At 42.0% G+C, this 14,919-nt stretch overlaps 1 protein-coding gene and 1 long non-coding RNA gene across 3 annotated transcripts in view; both read right to left on the reverse strand.

The window, feature by feature from the left end:
- LOC101740697 (tyrosine-protein kinase Dnt) overlaps positions 1–14,919 on the reverse strand; it is a 65,767-nt gene that overhangs the window by 43,955 nt on the left and 6,893 nt on the right. The gene's annotated exons all lie outside the window — the stretch shown is intronic.
- Positions 12,485–13,890, reverse strand: LOC134198978 (uncharacterized). Its single transcript, XR_009973287.1, has 2 exons — positions 13,675–13,890; positions 12,485–13,588 (listed from the first exon to the last, which is right to left on the reverse strand). It is a non-coding gene; the product is annotated as an uncharacterized LOC134198978 (long non-coding RNA).

A 14,919-nucleotide genomic window follows, 5' to 3' on the forward strand; every position in this document is an offset into this window, starting at 1 on the left:
AAAAAAAAAAAACTGTACTTTTTAAACATAATGTTAGAAATAATTTCAATCACTAATTATGTAAGGGTTTTTTTTTGTATTACATTATACACGCAACATAACCGGACTTTTTAGAGGAAATAAGCGAGATAATTAAAAAGAAGTAAATCTAACGAGGTCGGTCGGTCATGAGATGGGTCGCGGTGTCAGGAAGGGCCCGTTTCAACTGAAAAGTCAGCCGAAATATTATTTTTCATATTAAATTCACTGGGTATTTCCGCTGCGTAAATGAATTTTGATCTGAGATCCAATTATAATTTTTTTTGTGTTGTTGGTTGACTGACGCGCGAGTTCTGTTTAAAAAAAGGTTGAACCATATTTTTTTCAGGTGTATTCCAAATTCCAAACTTGGAGCGGTGGCAGTGATCAATAGAAATATTGATGATTGATGATTTTTGCATTATTTATTTTCGTACGCTAATCTCATTGGAAGTAGAACATGTTTATTCTTCGCCTTAGCCTTGGGGCTAACTTGGGATAAAATTACTTAGATTTCGTATACTGTTAATTAACTTGTATGATAAGTATCCGTCTTCGATCTACTTAAAATGGGTAGAAGATTTTCTAATTCATTCATTACATTCCCTAGTCTCGAAATTCTCATTAGCTACTGTATCATAATTACCTCACAGAAGTGAAACGGAAAAATTCCTCTCCTGAATAAATTATCCAATCAAATGATGGAGATAAGAAATTCATACTTAGTGATTATTTCAAATTGTACCGTTTTTATGAGTATAGCTATACGCTCCCGTGTCGCCTATATTGGCGAGAAAAGCTGCTGCGTCGTCCGCCGTGACCATCGTTTCAGCTGAGCGATCATCCGCGGCCTCCGTCGCGCCCTCTAAAACACCTACACTTGCTCGTAGGTCGCCTGCACCCGCCTCCTCGTGCTCCGACTCTGACTCGGACATGGAGGTCGACCTCGCCCCCGCCTCATCGACGGATGGATTCACCTTGGTACAGAAGGGTAAGAAGCGTGCCGCGGAGTCTCGAGCTCCCGCGGCCGCTAAAATTAGCAAAGCCGTGAACGCGTCGCGCCCCCGCCCTCAGACTCCCGTTGCGCCCCCAGCCCGTGCCACTCCGTCGCCGCGTCCGGTGGCACAAAATAAAACCCAGACCCCTCCCCCGGTTATCCTTCAGGAGAAGGCAGCTTGGGATCGAGTTTGCCTGGCCCTTAAGGCCAAAAATATAAATTTCACGAATGCCCGTAACCTCGCGAACGGCATTCAAATTAAGGTTCAAACACCCGACGACCATAGGGCCCTCTCTTCTTACCTCCGTAAGGAGCGTATAAGTTTCCATACGTATACGCTCCAGGAGGAGCGCGAACTCCGCGTTGTAATACGCGGAATCCCTAAAGAGTTAGATGTAGAGCTCGTAAAAGCCGACCTGTTAGAACAAGGCCTACCAGTGAATTCTGTGCACCGTATGCACACCGGTCGCGGTAGGGAGCCATATAATATGGTTCTAGTCGCTCTCCAGCCTACCCCCGAGGGTAAGAAAATCTTTAACACACAGACCGTCTGTAGGCTCTCTGGTATCGCTGTCGAAGCCCCCCATAAAAAAGGCACTCCTAGCCAGTGCCATAACTGTCAATTGTACGGGCACTCTTCCCGTAACTGTCACGCGCGCCCCCGATGTGTTAAGTGTTTGGGCGATCACGCCACGGCCCTCTGCGCTCGCGACCAAAAAACCGCGACGGAACCGCCTAGCTGCGTCCTGTGTCGAACACAGGGTCACCCCGCGAATTACCGTGGTTGCCCCCGAGCCCCTAAAATAAATCGCCGCGTCGCCCGCCAAAACCGCCTCCGAGCTTCCGGCCCAGACATCAAAGCCTCGGCACCCTCTGCGTCGCAGGCTAAGCCAGCGTTCGTTCCGGCGGCGGTGCCCAGTGTCTCGGCCTGGGCAAAACCGCTGCCGTACACGAACACGGCTACAACTCCCTCCTCCGCGATTCGTCCCGCCCCCGCGACTCGTCCCTCTCCCGCGACTTGCCCTCCGACCGCGTCCGACAATCTCGCTTTAGCGATCGACTTCTTTCAGTCGATCAACTTTGAGCGCGTTAACGCTTTGGGCGACGCCATTCGCGCTGCCTCCACTGCACAACACTTTATCGCCGTTGTGCAGGAATACGCCGACGTATACGCGTCATTAAATACGTACGTCCTCCCCTCACTCCGCCGGTAATCAATGGCGTATATAAGTAGAATAAAGCCCCTATCCGTAACGATAGGATTTTTTAACGCTTACGGTCTCGCAAATCAACGTGATCAGGTTTCTGACTTTTTGCGTGACCACCAAATTGATATCTTTTTAGTGCAGGAGACCCTACTTAAGCCCGCGCGCCGTGACCCTAAAATCGCGAACTATAACATGGTCAGGAACGACAGGCTCTCTGCTCGTGGTGGTGGTACCGTCATTTACTATAGAAGAGCCCTGCATTGCGTCCCGCTCGATCCTCCCGCGCTCGCTAATATCGAAGCATCAGTGTGCCGAATCTCACTGACGGGACACGCGCCGATCGTTATCGCGTCCGTTTATCTTCCACCGGATAAGATCGTTCTAAGCAGTGATATCGAGGCGCTGCTCGGTATGGGGAGCTCTGTCATTCTGGCGGGCGACCTAAATTGTAAACACATCAGGTGGAACTCGCACACCACAACCCCGAATGGCAGGCGGCTTGACGCGTTAGTCGATGATCTCGCCTTCGACATCGTCGCTCCGCTAACCCCGACTCACTACCCGCTAAATATCGCGCATCGCCCGGATATACTCGACATAGCGTTATTAAAAAACGTAACTCTGCGCTTACACTCGATCGAAGTAGTTTCAGAGTTAGATTCAGACCACCGTCCCGTCGTTATGAAGCTCGGTCGCGCTCCCGATTCCGTTCCCGTCACGAGGACTGTGGTGGATTGGCACACGCTGGGCATCAGCCTGGCTGAATCTGATCCACCATCGCTTCCGTTTAGTCCGGACTCTATCCCGTCTCCTCAGGATACCGCTGAAGCCATAGACATCGTAACGTCACACATCACCTCGACATTAGATAGGTCATCGAAGCAAGTTGTAGCGGAGGACTTCCTTCACCGCTTCAAATTGCCCGACGATATTAGGGAACTCCTTAGAGCTAAGAACGCCTCGATCCGTGCGTACGATAGGTATCCTACCGCGGAAAATCGTATTCGAATGCGTGCCCTACAACGCGACGTAAAGTCTCGCATCACCGAAGTCCGAGATGCCAGATGGTCTGATTTCTTAGAAGGACTCGCGCCCTCTCAAAGGTCTTACTACCGCTTAGCTCGTACTCTCAAATCGGATACGGTAGTAACTATGCCCCCCCTCGTAGGCCCCTCAGGCCGACTCGCGGCGTTCGATGATGACGAAAAAGCAGAGCTGCTGGCCGATACATTGCAAACCCAGTGCACGCCCAGCACTCAATCCGTGGACCCTGTTCATGTAGAATTAGTAGACAGTGAGGTAGAACGCAGAGCCTCCTTGCCACCCTCTGATGCGTTACCACCCGTCACCCCGATGGAAGTTAAAGACTTGATCAAAGACCTACGTCCTCGCAAGGCTCCCGGTTCCGACGGTATATCCAACCGCGTTATTAAACTTCTACCCGTCCAACTCATCGTGATGTTGGCATCTATTTTCAATGCCGCTATGGCGAACTGTATCTTTCCCGCGGTGTGGAAAGAAGCGGACGTTATCGGCATACATAAACCCGGTAAACCAAAAAATCATCCGACGAGCTACCGCCCGATTAGCCTCCTCATGTCTCTAGGCAAACTGTATGAGCGTCTGCTCTACAAACGCCTCAGAGACTTCGTCTCATCCAAGGGCATTCTCATCGATGAACAATTCGGATTCCGTACAAATCACTCATGCGTTCAACAGGTGCACCGCCTCACGGAGCACATTCTTGTGGGGCTTAATCGACCAAAACCGTTATACACGGGAGCTCTCTTCTTCGACGTCGCAAAAGCCTTCGACAAAGTCTGGCACAATGGTTTGATTTTCAAACTATTCAACATGGGCGTGCCGGATAGTCTCGTGCTCATCATACGGGACTTCTTGTGGAACCGCTCTTTTCGATATCGAGTCGAGGGAACCCGCTCCTCCCCACGACCTCTCACAGCTGGAGTCCCGCAAGGCTCTGTCCTCTCACCCCTCCTATTTAGCTTATTCGTCAACGATATTCCCCGGTCGCCGCCGACCCATTTAGCTTTATTCGCCGACGACACGACTGTTTACTATTCTAGTAGAAATAAGTCCCTAATCGCGAAGAAGCTTCAGAGCGCAGCCCTAGCCCTAGGACAGTGGTTCCGAAAATGGCGCATAGACATCAACCCAGCGAAAAGTACTGCGGTGCTATTTCAGAGGGGAAGCTCCACACGGATTTCCTCCCGGATTAGGAGGAGGAATCTCACACCCCCGATTACTCTCTTTAGACAACCCATACCCTGGGCCAGGAAGGTCAAGTACCTGGGCGTTACCCTGGATGCATCGATGACATTCCGCCCGCATATAAAATCAGTCCGTGACCGTGCCGCGTTTATTCTCGGTAGACTCTACCCCATGATCTGTAAGCGGAGTAAAATGTCCCTTCGGAACAAGGTGACACTTTACAAAACTTGCATAAGGCCCGTCATGACTTACGCGAGTGTGGTGTTCGCTCACGCGGCCCGCACACACATAGACACCCTCCAATCCCTACAATCCCGCTTTTGCAGGTTAGCTGTCGGGGCTCCGTGGTTCGTGAGGAACGTTGACCTACACGACGACCTGGGCCTCGAATCAATTCGGAAATACATGAAGTCAGCGTCGGAACGATACTTCGATAAGGCTATGCGTCATGATAATCGCCTTATCGTTGCCGCCGCTGACTACTCCCCGAATCCTGATCATGCAGGAGCCAGTCACCGTCGACGCCCTAGACACGTCCTTACGGATCCATCAGATCCAATAACCTTTGCATTAGATGCCTTCAGCTCTAATACTAGGGGCAGGCTTAGGGACCCCGGTAACCGTACTCGTCGAACTCGACAAAGAGGTCGACGTGCAACCTAACCCATGCATCAGCCCGCTGAGTTTCTCGCCGGATCTTCTCAGCGGGTCGCGATTCCGATCCGGTAGTAGATTCATTCGCGAAACAATTGCTCTTGAGTTGTTAGGTCTCCTTCGGAGGCGCTCGGGCAGTTGTTAGCAAATCCCACCCCTCTTGGCTGAGCCTTTGCTCGCCCACCTGTCCTGGTGAAACTGGAAAGGCCTTCGGGCCACCAGTAAACTTTCAATCACAAAAAAAAAAAAAAAAAAAAAGTATAGCTATACATGTAAGGATACTATTGAATCTAAATAGAATACCAAGAACAGTAAACAAATCATTAGTCATTATCGTCCAAGGATGCCAACAGAAAATTATGGTTCCATAATTTTAAGATAATAAACCCTTAGAGAAAGCCACGTTCATTTTCAATTACGAACATCGAGCATGAAATTAAGCAAAATAAGAAGAAATTGTCCGCGAATTCCGCTCTTCGGAATACCGACGCTTCGCGAGCCGAACCGCGAGCGAACAAACTTAAATTTATTACGGCGATAACGAAACTTCGAGAAGGCGGCATAAATTCTGGAAGCGAATGTACTTTTCTTGCTTTCAACGAACGTTTTTTCTCGATGTTTATCATGGGACGCCGCCGTTGCGATAATGAACACGTCAAACACGAGCTTGTTAATATTATGAAAAATGAGATTGTCGGAAGCGGATTTTTGTGAAGTTGATGGAATTCTTGTTTTATGTTATTACGGTACGGTAGGAAGCCGTAAACCGCATTTCTGACGTCCATGAGCGACGGTAACCACTCACCATCATATGGGACATAGGCTCGTCTGCCTACAAGAGCAATAAAAAAAAATTCTATTAGTAATTCTCAAGTTTATTCGTAATATTATTATGAGGAAAAAAATCGCAAATAAAGTACTATTTAGAAAATACAGTGATCAGTTTATCTACTACGGAGAGAAGGCGCGCAGCCACTCTTCAAATGTATAAGTAGGTGAGTAAATTATTCCTTCGCTAGAGAGAATATTTTTCTAATAGCCGGAAGAGGCATGAGAATACCGACTATCCAAAATAATTTAATTCACTATTTATTTTACGAATCTCATATTTTATGAGGTCAGAATTAAGGTCAGCGGATCCTAACACAGTTAATTGTCTACCCGGCTGTTCATCGGGGAAAACGGAAATGCGACTTAATGACTATTCCTTTAACTCAGTCGTGGTAACAGTTACTACTCTCTCTTCCTAAATTTATTGTTCCTTTCCGAATTTAACCAAGCCTTGGCCTTCAAAATGAATTGGCACGTATTTTTACCGCAAATCTTTTACGTGTATCGTATATTGGATTAGACAGCCAATTTATAATATTTTTATGATGTCTATAGATTTGGGCTGAGAACTTTTCAGCATATCTACTGCTTTATAACAAAAGCGTTTGCGTATTTTTCTGCTCAATCAACAAAATTAAGTCTCTCGAAAATACAAACCCGCTTCTTCGTTCATTATTTAAACAAAACTCAGTATGTCGTGTCTCGAGACAGCGCAACCGAAATTCAAAGAAAACAATCCCAACTCACGACCGCCTCGCATAGTTCTAACTTTTATCGCGTCTTGCCTTGACTTACCGTTTATTTGCGTGCTCACGAAGAACCTAATAAATATACCTTTATCACCATTTTAATAAATGTGTGCGAAGCCGACGCAGAATAAATAAACGCCTCACTCCGCTATCTTGTAAGGAAAATTACCAAAGGAAACTCCATGATTGGAGTTATGAATACGCATAAACTTGATGCATATTCATGTGTGCTGTAAATTTTCATTCGTTTAATGGTGGTTTTTTTTTGTTTGGCAGTCAATTTATGGGAATTTCTTTGTATTTTCTACTTATAACCTACTAGCGGCCCGCTCTGGCGCCGCTCGCGATTTAACAAAATTTCAACGATATTTGACGTTTTATTTTTTAAATACAATAGTTAGACATATGCTGTCGCGACACTTTTTGTAATTAATAATGTGTTCTATAAAGTCGTAGCACATTATTTTATTCTATCATCAATAGTTTTCGCAGGGCACGCGATGTAAAGAATATTTTAGGTAATTTTTTTAAACCTTGGGTTACATTATTGAAGTTTTAGTAAAGATCCCTAATCTTTTTCAAAAGAGATTATAGCCCATGTCACTCAGGAATAGTATAGCTTCCAAACAGTGAAAGAATTTTTCAAATCGGTTCAGTAGTTTCGGAGCCTATTCAATACAAACAAACAAACAAATCTTTCTTCTTTATAATATTAGTAGGTATACCTATAGACGTAGTGCGTCCTTTTAATATACTTTCAAGAGAATATATACGTTTTCAATACCTATTGCTTTTGAGGTATATTATAAAATATCACCCATAACAAACATTTTAATCGCTAGATTCCAACACAAACATTAAATTTGATGTAGACGAAATATTAGTGTAGTGGAAAAAATTATATTATTGAATTCCTGAAGTTATATATTCCTAGTACAAAACCTGAGTAATATTATTGTAGCTACCTACATTAAGTTGCATAGACTGTCGCTTTCCTAAGACGCTGGGAGAATGCGAATGTTCCTGACAGCCGGACCATTAGTCAAATCTTATGAACGGACAAAAACATTGGAAGACTCAAGCTGTAACCTCCATGCTTTGTACACTATTCAATAACAGTGACCCCGAATTGTTTTCGACTAATATTTCAGATTTTGTAGATTTAGAATTACAAATGCTAGTGATCGAGTATTATAAAGGCATCGAGAAGCTCCATCTTTATTTGTATATTTTCATTCGGCTTACGATCAACATTCAACAGGCAGATCTAAAAAGACGGGAAATGGAAAACCATTTATTTATATTACTCACTCTGCCTTCACTCTAAATGAATTATCGATCGGCTTGGAGAATGACTCTACTATCAAAAGGATACATAGGTAATATACACAGTCACTTTATTTCACATCAATTTTTTTTTACTACCTAAGCTCATGAGCTTTGAGAGGCCATTTCAGCATAATCTTAACAAGTAGGTGAGCTCATGGGGCTCAAACCTGAAGACGTTGCTTACACTAACCCTAGCAAGAGCAGTGCTTTGCAAAATCTACCGCCGGATCGGAAACGCGACCCACTGAGAAGATCCGGCGAGAAACTCATTGGGCTGTGTCTGTGGGTTCATTTTTTCTCCGAGCCCTTCATCGCAAGCGACGGGTTCGACGAAAACAATGACCGGTGCTTGAGGTATCTAAAAGCACCATTAGTGGATCGGGAGGATTCGAAATGACGTGTTTTGGGCGACTTCGACTGTTTACTATTCGGGCCGCAGGATCGGGAATGTAGCTACCGGCGGCCACGATGAGATGGTTCTCGCGTCGCGCCGCTTTTTCGAAATGGCGCACTGATGCCGTTTGTAGATACTTATTGAAGGACTCTAGGTCCATGTCATCGTGGAGGTCCACGTTTCTGATTTACCACGAGGCTCTGACGGCTATCCTGCAAAAATGGGATTGTATGTTTGGAGGGGGTTTCAAGTTAGTGCTGGCTGCGTGTGCGAACACTACACTTGCATGACCGTACATATGTATCTTTTGTAGAGTGTCGCTTTATTACGAAGGGACAATTTACTTCGCTTACAAATCGTCGGATAGCTTGCACATCAATAAAGTACATCTGGATTCTTAAATTTTACGAAAATGGACATTTAAAACTACTTTTATGTAGTTAAAGTGGAAACCCTATTATTACACTGGATTTAATAATTTAATTACTATCGTAAGGTTATTTTGGACGAACATATCAAATCCCCCTGTATTCGAACTTAAATGTAACTAAAGTACAAAGTTGAGAGCGTTTATCAAAAACAGTATCTCGACTCCAACGGATTACACGGTACGAAACCCAAATCCATTATTATTTTCGGTACATTAATAAACTAACTTATAGTTGAATAGTCAAGTCTCCGACTATAGTTAGGGGCAGTTAGTAAGACTATCACGAACGTCATAATATTAACCAATATCGTAACTGTATCGGATTTCCGGTTAATTTGCTGACAAAGGTCGCAGAGCGGACGGCCTTTAGGGACAACAATGACATTATTTCAGAGTTCTTCAAAGGGACGTATTTGGGAAAGAATTAGATTAAATATAAAAAGTGTTTCTCTGGTATATTGTAATTTTATACGAAACAAGAACTAGTGCTGGACTCGAAGATCTTTAACAAGGACATTGACCCCGACGGTGAGACGAGTCTGGCTTGCTAAGAACTATATACCAATGCATCGTCGTAAAATGGACTATCTTAATGTGAAGTACAGATAGAAATCAGCCTTGATTTATGACAAAATAGCTAAACTGCTGTTTATGGAGAATGAAAATTTGATAGTTTAAAATTAAATAAAATATTAAATTTACTTTCCCTGATTATTTTTGTCTTAGGCTCATTGACATCTTCAAAGACAGTCATAGTACTACTAGTTTGTTTTATTTATTTATTTAAGGATTAGCGATAGGGTTTACAGTAAGACATAAAATAACATTGGCATGTATAGAGCAATTGATAACTGCAACTCTAATTAGAGGCAATCACAGCATGCATTACATTAATATATCAATAGAGATTTAACAATACTATTAATAATAATTAAAAATTAAAAACAAAAGAAAGACAACAAGGACAGTTATACCCGAGTACTCAGACCAAGCTTGAGGCGGAGGTTCCACAACAACTTTTTTATAATTTTGTTCCTGAATATTGGAAAGGAATCGCCATAATTTAATTCACGACATAATTTTCTGGGCTATAAGACCCAGCCTTCATCCTAATAATCCTTGAAACATTTTTACTCCTAAGCTCCTGTGCTTAAGTGTAGCAAATAGATGGTGCTATCGTCGAGCCTGTATCTACTGTTGATGTGTCTATTTCTGTTGTGAAGAAAGAAAGCGTTGCAGTTTAACGGAACCTTTGATCTCATTTTTCAAGACGGTGCCTCCCGTCTGGCTAAAGAAAAATGTGTAGGAGATTCTTGAGAACATTTATTATATACTTACTTACCATATTAGATGTATTGTTATTGCCCTTGTAGCCAGACGAGCATACGGCCTACCTAGTGGTGGGTGGTTACCGTCGCCAATGGACGTAAGCAATACCAAGGGTAGACCAAAGTTGCTGCCTACCGTTAAGTCCTCTCCAGAAGCCTCGTTTGAAGAAGGCCATGTTCTTGTTGTTAGTTCTTGCGAACAAAGCCGCACTAAGGTAAATTTGACAGCATATAAAAATATCTCCAATAACTTAGAATGCGACCCTGTCCTAAGATTCCGCACGTACGCACAGCCGTCGCCGCAACAAGTGGCCGAAAATAATGTTTTCTCGAATACGAAATATTGTTTCATTGACAGACCGAGCGGAAAAATTGTGTATTTGTTCCGTTTTTGTTCGTATTAGTTTCGGTATCACGTCAATACTTATGACATTCCTGATGTTTTGCCTCATCTATTTTCTTTAACTGGTGGTAGGACCTCTTGTGAGTCCGCGCGGGTAGGTACCACCGCCCTGCCTATTTCTGCCGTGAAGCAGTAATGCGTTTCGGTTTGAAGGCTGGGGCAGCCGTTGTAACTATACTGAGATATTAGAACTTATATCTCAAAGTGGGTGGCGCATTTACGTTGTAGATGTCTATGGGCTCCAGTAACCACTTAACACCAGGTGGGCTGTGACCTCGTATACCTATCAGAGTAATAAAAAAAAAAAACGATGTCCTATAATCACCACCACACACACACGCATAACAACAATACTAGGTACCACATAGGGGAGCAGGCTTTTGACTTTTTTATTCTTAAGTTTGGTGGACGATTATAGGGCCAACCTGATGTTAAGTGGTCACAGGAACACATAGACAGCAATCACTTCAATGCCGCTGCCCATCTTGAGACATACAAACATAATTTCTAAGTATCCGTTTTTACAGAACAACCCTTCAAACTGAAACGCATTACACGGCACAAATAGGCAGGATGTGTTTAGTATCTTACCCGAGCGGGCTCTCAAGACGCCGCGCCGTACCACCAGTAACTTCGTAAATTATTATTTTTGTGTTTTGATTTTTATTACACACGTTAGTTTATTAGAAAAATTGGTACCTTCATGCGGGATTCAAACACCGGTACAGTCGCATGACTCGATACGAATGCATCTTGGACCACGATGATTTCAAGTAGACCAATGCATAATGCAAGCTTTAACTTCGACTAACTATAGTTGAAAATATATTTAAATAGAAACGGTCAGCTGTTTTTATTTGAAGAATAATAAAAATTGTCTCCGGTACCGACCAGTCTACTTTATGTTTTACGTAGTTTAATGGCGCAGATGCGCTTAAACAGCTTACGTGTCTACAAGCGTCGGCCATAAACTTAATGGGAGTCTGCAACGTCATTGAACGCCAGCTTCTATCGAAAGAAACGTACATAAAGGCAACGTACATAATAAAAACTTCATTTGGAATAATTTGACATTCCCGATCCTGCGGAAAGAATGGAAAGCAGTCGACGTCGCCCAAAACACGTCATTTCGGATCCTCCCGATCCACTAACGGTGCTTTTAGGCACTTCAAGCACCAGTCACCGTTCTCGTGGAACCCGTCGCTTGCGACGAAGGGCTCGACGAGTAAATTAACCCATAGACACAGCCCGCTGAGTTTCTCGCCGGATCTTCTCAGTGGGTCGCGTTTCCGATCCAGTGGTAGATTCTGCGAAGCACGGCTCTTGCTAGGGTTCGTGTTAGCAACGTCGTTGGTTTGAGCCCCGTGAGCACACCTACTAGTTAAGGTTACGCTGGAATAGCCTCTCAAGGCTACCAGCTTAGGTAGGATAAAAAGAAAAAGAATAATTTGATGACCGCCGAGTTCGTAATACGCAGAGCAAATTCAGAAGAGATCCAGCTTTTGAACTTGCACTGCAATTTCAAATCGCTGATAAAATTTCCTACTGAATTATTCTATACATAATATGCAACTACCGCCTCTTAGAGATTACCAGATACTTCTAGAGGAGTATATGTTTAAGTAAATACCCCGATAATATTAATAATAGGACTAGGAGTTATTCTAGATTTTAAGTTAAACAAAGATATTTAGAAGTCTTGGGTAATCCCAATAGATCCATATAGATATTTTTTTTATTGCTTAGATGGTTAGATTAGCTCATGGCCCACCTGGTGTTAAGTGGTTGCTGGAGCCCATAGACATCAACAACGTAAATGCGCCATCCACCTAAAGATATAAAAGTGCTAAGGTCTCAAGTATAGTTACAACGAGTTACCCATGCAAGAGATCCTACCACCAGTAATTACGCAAATTATAATAATATTATTCACGTATAATATATAAAAATAATAATAATATTATACAGTTAACAAATGCGAACCGTCTTTCATAAAAACTTCTCCTTTGAAGAATATCTTAAGATGAAGTTCAGGATATCTTGCTTATACATTTCTAATCAAAAAAACTTTAGCGTTTATTTCGACTAAGAACAGTTTGCCATGTTGTTATTATAATGAACATAAATCGAATCGAAACAAAGCTACGTTTATACTTAGTCTTAACACATTGTAAACTATAATTACACATAATGAAAATAGCAGCGTATCGTGGACTATGTATCATTTACAGGCTTGCAGGAAAGCCGAAGACAATATTGGTTAGACATGTAATTTTCAGTGTTCAGTCTGTAAAATAGTAATTGGCTAGGACGCGCTGACAAATGGCCTGTCCTGCTGCATGCCACGCGATTCCCATCATTTATATTGTATACGGAATCGACAATAGCTGTTTACGAAGAATACATTGTTTTGCTATTTTAAACTGTAGTATATAATATATGTAGGATTATTATTATTATATTATTGTTTAGATAGGTGGACGAGCTTACAGCCCATCTGGTGTTAAGTGGTTACTGGAGCCCATAGACATCTACAACGCAAGTGCACCACCCACCTTGAGATATAAGTTCTAAGGTCTCAAGTATACTTACAACGGTGCCCCACCCTTCAAGCCGAAACGCATTACTGCTTCACGGCAGAAATAGGCGGGGTGGTGGTACCTACCCGTGCGGACTCACAAGAGGAGTGAAAGGTCTTGACTTGAATTATATAAAATTTTTTGATCTAGCTTCCTGATTTGAAGTTTTGATTTTTTATGTTACGATCTGACACTGGTTAGTAGATCATTATCTCCATGTTATTGTCTCCACAGTGTTATTATCTCCACAGTTAAGATGTTACTGGTAACTAACTACACATGCGGACTACAATACACCTACACATTATATTATCAGAAGGCACACACATTTATACTTTTTCCCATTCTCATATCCGTATCTCATGAGAATTTGCTATAAAATCACCGAATTATACGCGTAGAATTAAATTTCGAAACTCTCCGTAGACACAAGTACCTACTGGGCGCAAGATAAATTCCATTTATAATTTACGATTACATATAATTTGAACGATACGTTATTCATTCCCACTAAAGTCTACTTACTCGCTTATTTTATCCACATACGAACAAAGCCACAATAAAATGATATCGTTAAGTACAACGCTATATTTCAGCGTTTATCATTTTTGGCCGAGCACCTCCCACATGGAAAATACGACTGGATGTGCGTGTTATTATTACCATTTTGTGTTTTCACTAAATTTACGATTGCTCTCGGGTTTTATTTTGTTTTACAACAACGCTAAGCGATACGATCTCTGTAAATGTGACAATTGGAATGAAGCGTGGTTTTGTTTTTGAAATAAGAAAGTGACATGCGAGATGTTGGCAAGGTTTTTAGAAAAAAAAAATTTAAAAAAAAAGTTTTACATTTATCAAACGAGTTTTAATGCTTTAGGTTGCATAGACATGTTAACTGTTTTTTTTTCTAGTTTTATCTAGTATTTTGATAATATTATTTGTGGCATACTATTGCCCTTTTTGGAATACATAATTTTACCTCTCTATCCTGCTGTATGCTTCATTAACAATTAATATTTTAATTACATACTCGTAGAAATTCATAATTGTCCATTATTGACTACTGATTGTTTTCGTATATTTAAATTACCCTTTCTTTATTATTAGCTTCTCAACAAGTTGAATATAGCGTGAATACCATTTTTTTTAAATCCATAATAAACGTTTTCGAGGTCTATCTGGTGTTGAGCGGATCTCAGAGCTATCATAATCTGAATGCCACCAACCCTCTTGAGACTATGGAGCAACTAACAGTTTCTCCAAATAATTTTATCATGTATTCAAGGTGATGTGTTAACGGACGACTCGATAGACAAAGGAGCGTCGTGTGAAAAAAATCAAACATGCAAAATTTGTAATATGTCAATATCATACAATGTGTGATAAAAAAAAAAAAAACAAAAATATGTGTAAAGAAAAACCCCTTTAGTTTTAAAAATATTTTTCTTAGACAATTTAACACACCTGTAATTCAATGAATACAGTAGTTCAATCTTATATAGTATAATAATATTGTTTAAAATATTAATTTACATACAAATATTAAGGGATTTAAATCGTGTTTTCCTATTTTTATAACATAAAACGTAGTTAAGTCTTTTATTGTCTGGAATATTTGAAATAATGGTGGTAGCACCTTTTGTGAGTTCGCGCGGTTAGGTACCACCACCCTGCCTATTTCTGCGGTGAAGCAGTAAAGCGTTTCGGTTTGAAGGGTGGGGCAGCCGTTGTAACTATACTGAGACCTTAGAACTTATATCTCAAGAT

Source organism: Bombyx mori, chromosome 5 (assembly GCF_030269925.1).
Source record: "Bombyx mori chromosome 5, ASM3026992v2".
In the NCBI taxonomy this organism is placed as follows: domain Eukaryota; kingdom Metazoa; phylum Arthropoda; class Insecta; order Lepidoptera; family Bombycidae; genus Bombyx; species Bombyx mori.